This window comes from Dermacentor variabilis, chromosome 11, assembly GCF_050947875.1.
Source record: "Dermacentor variabilis isolate Ectoservices chromosome 11, ASM5094787v1, whole genome shotgun sequence".
Taxonomy (NCBI): domain Eukaryota; kingdom Metazoa; phylum Arthropoda; class Arachnida; order Ixodida; family Ixodidae; genus Dermacentor; species Dermacentor variabilis.
Window position 1 is genome coordinate 126,800,270 of NC_134578.1, and position 6,631 is coordinate 126,806,900.

General features: G+C 55.4%; 2 non-coding genes across 2 annotated transcripts; both read left to right on the forward strand.

Annotated features, from left to right (window-relative positions):
• The first annotated feature begins 3,155 nt into the window (after positions 1–3,155).
• Positions 3,156–4,970, forward strand: LOC142565144 (small subunit ribosomal RNA). Its single transcript, XR_012824827.1, has one exon. It is a non-coding gene; the product is annotated as a small subunit ribosomal RNA (ribosomal RNA).
• A 1,136-nt stretch (positions 4,971–6,106) lies between these two features.
• LOC142565166 (5.8S ribosomal RNA) lies at positions 6,107–6,259 on the forward strand. Its single transcript, XR_012824849.1, has one exon. It is a non-coding gene; the product is annotated as a 5.8S ribosomal RNA (ribosomal RNA).
• Positions 6,260–6,631: the final 372 nt, after the last annotated feature.

Sequence of the window (6,631 nt, forward strand, 5' to 3'; positions counted from 1 at the left end):
TAGAAACGAGACCCGAGTGCAAGCTTGTTTGTAAGGCCAAACCAACGACGGCAACCTCGTAGAAAACGGAGCAGGCGAGCGGAAAACACGCGCAAGGGGAATGCTTACTTCCGTCTGAATGCGGCCGCTCGAGGTGACTTTCTTTGAGGCCTTCGTTTCAAGCCCGTGCGCAAGTGTAATATAGCACGCGCATTTCCTTCATTTCTTTTTATTTACCGCAAGGCCCACTGAAAATTTTGATACGGCACAGGCCGGGACGGATCGCAACGTGTAGAATCGACCGGCAGAATTAAGTAGCGTGCGCCATGTACGAAGACGAGCAACATAGAAGTGAATGAAAAAAAAATAAATATAGAAAAGACTGCGCACTCCTTCCAACCGGAAACAGAGGGGGCAGAAGAATCGCCATGTGAAGCACAGGTATTGTATGTTAAAAAAAGTGCTACCTCATAATCTTAACCACTATCGCGCGCGCGCGTGTGTGTATATGTATATATACACACATACATATATACATACATATATATATATATATATATATATATATATATATATATATATATATATATATATATATATATATATATATACACACACACACACACACACACATACACACATGCTAGCATAGCTTAAACGCAGCTTTGAAGCTCAGCCTTACACAAGAAGAAAGCACCACCCCTTTCGCAATCCCCATTTGAACCATTTAAGTGAGAAACGTGAGTACAGCCAGGTCGTTCGAAACTGGCGCGAAAACGCATTGGCGCCATCTGTGTACGGAACTAGGAAAACCTACGGACTTCGCCATACAGAAAGAAAGGTAGATGGCGCGAGCGAACTAGAGCCAGTGAGTAATGGCAGAAACGTCTTGGGAAGAGAGAAAAAGAACACGCAAAGGTTGTTGGCTTGTGGCAGCATTCTATTTTACAGCGAGTAAAGAGCATAGCAGCTTCTAAAGGAGCAGCTAAAGAAAGAAGAACGTGAGAGAGGGAGACAAACAGGCGTGTTTCCTTAGAATGCAGAGCATGCAGCACACACAATCAAGTGCCAAAGAGACCGGGAAAGCAGATGGCGCGAAGGCGTATGTCGTCAAAGCTTGAAAGCAATTTATAAACTACAAGGCGCGCCGAAGTCAACCTACTCTCATCAGGTTGCTCCCGCCTCCAATTGCATTTAAATTAAAATTACAGTCGCCTCAAAGGCAGAGAGAGAGAGAGAGAGAGAGAGAGAGAAAATAAATACACTCGCTTCGTGCAGCTGCACCCGTTCAAATTTTACAGCAAGAGCACTCCCGAAAGCGCAAAGCCCGCTGCTGCCTGGCCGGAATGCGCTCGCTTCAGGAAATCGCCGTGCTTGCCTCGGCAACCAAGAGGTGTCGCTTGGCACACTGCTGCATTGTAGCACACCGGGAACCGTGCAGACGTCGGCGATCGCCTCGACATCGCTGCGAGCGCTCGAAGAGACAAAGTCCGAAACGACGTCAGCCGGGGCGGCGGGAGCTCGATACCCTTCACGAAACTTCTGCGTGTACACCGCCGAACGGCCACGACGGAATCGCTGGCATCCTGCTCGCAGCTGCATTGTGTCGCGCCGGGAATCGTGGAAACACCACGCAGACGTCGGCGTCGGCCCCGACATGGCTTCGAGCGCTCCAAGAGACAAAGTCCGAAACGACGTCAGCCGGGGCGTCGAGCACGCCGCCCGCGCTGGTCGCACTCGTGCTCGGAAATGGCGAAGGGGACCGCGCTAGCGTGCCTTGAATCGGTGAGCGGCGGTACCGCGGCGATCGCGAGAGCTCGTATCAGCCGCGCCAAAGCGAAATATTGGCGCTCGGCTCGGCGCAGTACGCCGCCTCGTCGCACGAGTACGGCCCCATGGAGGTCTGGCCACTAATGCTGCTACTATAAGGGGCCATACGGTCCCGGCTGACGTTGTACCGCAGTGCGATTTTCGGCTTGCGCGTCTTCGTAGTTGTTTCCGCGCACTGCTGCGGAGTCGAGAATCGTGCCCAGGCACGGCTACGCGAGCGCTCGAAGCGACAGAAGTCCGAAACCACGTGAGCCGGGCCGGCGGGAGCTCGACGCTTTCACGCAACTTTGGCGTACAAGCCGCTGCACGGCCACTACTCAGTCGGCGCCGCCGTGCAGAGGGCTGCACTATAACACACCGGGAACCGGGAGAGAACCGGCCGGGCGTCGTCGTCGGCCCCGCGACGTTGGCGCGAGCGCTCGAAGAGACACAGTCCCAAACGATGTCAGCCGGGGCGTCGAGCACGCCGCCCGCGCTGGTCGCACTCGTGCTCGGAAATGGCGAAGGGGCCGGGCTAGCTTTCCTCGAATCGATCGGCCGGGGGCCGCCCCGTAGGGGGACCGAAAGGCGATCGTTCAGGAAACGGCACTGGCCATTCGCGAGAAATTGCCGTTCGCGCATTCGATGGACGCGCTGCAGTTTCACGACTTCGGCATGGTGCCGCCGACGTAAGCTTTCAATCTTGCTCGCGGCGTTACGAGGCGGTACGATTTCCGCCAAACGCTCGTCGAAAGCGCCACGAGTACGGCCCCATGGAGGTTTGGGTACTTATCGCTGCTATTATATGGGGGTCCCAGAGAGCAGTCGCCCCCAAAGCGACCTGGGTGTTTGATGTGCGGCGGGCTTCGTGCCCGTCAAGCGTGTCCCCGGTATCGCTCCCGTGGATCCCACAGCTGACGTCTGCAGCCTCATCCGCTTGATGCGTTAGGGGCTGGTTGTCGGACGACGCTTTTTCCACGATATCGAGGTGTGTTCCCCATCGTCCTCGGACGAGTCAAATACGAAAGCGCCGAAGGCGCGGGCGTGACCCGTCGCCTGGCGGCTTTGCCGTCTCGGCTACGTTGCAAGTGTCGGTCGGTCCACCAGTGCTGCGGGCTCGAGAGAAACCGCAAGCCGCGATCGAGTTGACACAACCAGTCTATCGAGAATGTTGCGTGCTTCTTGCCGCGTGGCGATACCCGGCCCTGCGGGGAGGGCGCCGTAGCGAGCTCGAACGCCGTCGTCTCGGACTGTGCAAAGTGCTACACTTTGCGAGAACGAAGCGTGTTGGGGCGCCTGAAGGTGGCCTCGGCATCGCAAAAACGGCGTCCGGCCTGCTTGAAAGGCTGGACGCGCAGTTGAACGATTACCTGGTTGATCCTGCCAGTAATCATATGCTTGTCTCAAAGATTAAGCCATGCATGTCTAAGTACATGCCGAAATAAGGCGAAACCGCGAAGGGCTCATTAAATCAGTTATGGTTCCTTAGATCGTTTCTTCCTACTTGGATAACTGTGGCAATTCTAGAGCTAATACATGCAGTGAGCCTGAAGCCCTTTGGGCGACGGGTGCTTTTATTAGACCAAGATCGATCGGGTTTCGGCCCGTATTGTGTGGTGACTCTGGATAACTTTGTGCTGATCGCATGGCCACGAGCCGGCGACGTTTCTTTCAAGTGTCTGCCTTATCAACTTTCGATGGTAGGTTACTTGCTTACCATGGTTGTTACGGGTAACGGAGAATCAGGGTTCGATTCCGGAGAGGGAGCCTGAGAAACGGCTACCACATCCAAGGAAGGCAGCAGGCGCGCAAATTACCCACTCCCGGCACGGGGAGGTAGTGACGAAAAATAACAATACGGGACTCTTTTGAGGCCCCGTAATTGAAATGAGTACACTCTAAATCCTTTAACGAGGATCAATTGGAGGGCAAGTCTGGTGCCAGCAGCCGCGGTAATTCCAGCTCCAATAGCGTATACTAAAGCTGCTGCGGTTAAAAAGCTCGTAGTTGGATCTCAGTTCCAGACGAGTAGTGCATCTACCCGATGCGACGGCTCGGACTGAACATCATGCCGGTCCTTTCTTGGTGCACTTCATTGTGTGCCTCGAGAAGGCCGGTGCTTTTACTTTGAAAAAATTAGAGTGCTCAACGCAGGCGAGTCGCCTGAATAAACTTGCATGGAATAATAGAACAAGACCTCGTTTCTGTTCTGTTGGTTTTTGGAATACGAGGTAATGATTAAGAGGGACAGACGGGGGCATTCGTATTGCGGCGCTAGAGGTGAAATTCTTGGACCGTCGCAAGACGAACTACTGCGAAAGCATTTGCCAAGAATGTTTTCTTTGATCAAGAACGAAAGTCAGAGGTTCGAAGGCGATCAGATACCGCCCTAGTTCTGACCATAAACGATGCCAACCAGCGATCCGCCTGAGTTACTCAAATGACTCGGTGGGCAGCTTCCGGGAAACCAAAGTGTTTGGGTTCCGGGGGAAGTATGGTTGCAAAGCTGAAACTTAAAGGAATTGACGGAAGGGCACCACCAGGAGTGGAGCCTGCGGCTTAATTTGACTCAACACGGGAAAACTTACCCGGCCCGGACACTGGGAGGATTGACAGATTGAGAGCTCTTTCTTGATTCGGTGGATGGTGGTGCATGGCCGTTCTTAGTTGGTGGAGCGATTTGTCTGGTTAATTCCGATAACGAACGAGACTCTAGCCTATTAAATAGGTGCGGGGTTCCCAGCACCTTACAACCTTCTTAGAGGGACAAGCGGCTCCTAGCCGCACGAAACAGAGCAATAACAGGTCTGTGATGCCCTTAGATGTCCGGGGCCGCACGCGCGCTACACTGAAGGAAGCAGCGTGTCTTTATCCCTGTCTGAAAAGACTGGGTAACCCGTGGAACTTCTTTCGTGATTGGGATAGGGGCTTGCAATTGTTCCCCTTGAACGAGGAATTCCCAGTAAGCGCGAGTCATAAGCTCGCGTTGATTACGTCCCTGCCCTTTGTACACACCGCCCGTCGCTACTACCGATTGAATGATTTAGTGAGGTCTTCGGACCGATGTCCGGCGCGGCCTTTCGGTTGCGCCGGTCTGTTGGAAAGATGACCAAACTTGATCATTTAGAGGAAGTAAAAGTCGTAACAAGGTTTCCGTAGGTGAACCTGCGGAAGGATCATTACCGGATTGTGAAGGGTGACGAGCGCCATTGTTTCAACCCCGTGTGGGTGAAGCAGCTCGCTGCGCCCGACGCTTTCCGCCGCTGGCCCCGCTTGGACGCGGGGACGGCTATACCCGAACATGCCGGGGACTGCCTGAATTTTGAGGGGCGCCCCGTGCGAAATTTGTTGCGCCCAGTGGACGCAGGCTGCAACCTTGGACGGTTGGCTTGGCCGCGCCCGCGGGTAGAAACGGCGTAACGCACAATGGGTGGGCTTTCTGTCCGCCTCGGCGCTCTTGCGCGGAAGGGGAGTAAGACGACCCGACCTGCTGCTTTGCCCAGTACGAGGGGAACGGCGAAGCGTGCGGTCGGTCAAGGAACTGACGGTCGAGAGCTGCTGCCGCTTAGTACACACGGAACCGTGGTGCGAGCGCTCTCCCGTCCTCCGCGGCAAACGCTGCCGAGTCTGAAAAGGCTGGCGGCTGCCGGTCGCTTCCTGCGGCGAGTATGGAGTAACGACCAGACTTTGTTGCTGCCCAAGTACTAAAGGAACGGTGTGGCGCTCGGTCGGTCATGGAAGTGGCGGTATGAGGGTGCGGCTGCCAAGTACGGAAGGAACCGTGGCCTAAAGCGCTCTCCCGTCCTCCGCGGCAAATGCTGCCGAGCCCGACAGGGCCGGCGGCTGCCGGTCGGCTCCTGCTCGTGACGCGCGAGGTGTCCGAGATCGCGGTTCAATGCGACGACGTCTGCAGGCTATTTGCCCGCCGCCGAGGGAAAGGCGGCGTTGCTGCGAAGTACCGAAGGAAACGCGGCTTTGCTACGTCGGAAGCGTTCTGCGGTTAGCGGACTTGTGCGCTTTGGGAAGGCGCCGCACGTCGAAAGAGGAAATGTACGGACAGACGAGGGACCGTAGTCCCGGATTCGAACGCACTTGCGGCCAAGCACCTTGCTGGCTTCGTCTTCCGCCTCAAGTAGACTTGTGGCTCCGGCGCAGAAAGCCCCTCCCTGGCACTGGCCGAGTGGTTTTGGAGAGCTGCGCGAGTACGCACGCCGAAAGAGCACACGCCGAAAGGCGCTCTTCGAAACCACACAGAGGGAGACGCCACGTGCCTGAAACCCTGGTTGTACTGTACTGAATTGAACAAACTATTTTTCACGACTCTAAGCGGTGGATCACTCGGTTCTCGGGTCGATGAAGAACGCAGCCAGCTGCGAGACTTGGTGTGAATTGCAGGACACACTGAGCACTGATTCTTTGAACGCACATTGCGGCCTTGGGTCTTCCCTTGGCTTCGTCTGTCTGAGGGTCGGATCACATATCAAGAGAGCCTTCGGCGCACAGGGAAGGTGCGTCCGTCGACTCGTTTTGACCGCGTCGGTATCATGGACAGTACGTTGAGCGCTAATGCCACGCGCCAGCGACCTCACAAAGAAGGAGACGGTGGCGAGCCGTTGTGCCAAATCTTCGAAGAGACGGAAACGAGGCATTATATTCTACTGCAGCGCGACGTGTGCGCGCCTCTAGCAAGACCGCCGCAGGATGGTGTCGGATACCTGCAGGGAAAGAGCGGTCCAAGCGCGAGGTGCCAACGTCCGTTGCCATGTAGCGCGCACGTTTGCGAGAGAGTCGGAAGCGATCGCAATCTGCGTTGTTTGCCTTCGGAGTACGTCGAGCTCCAGAG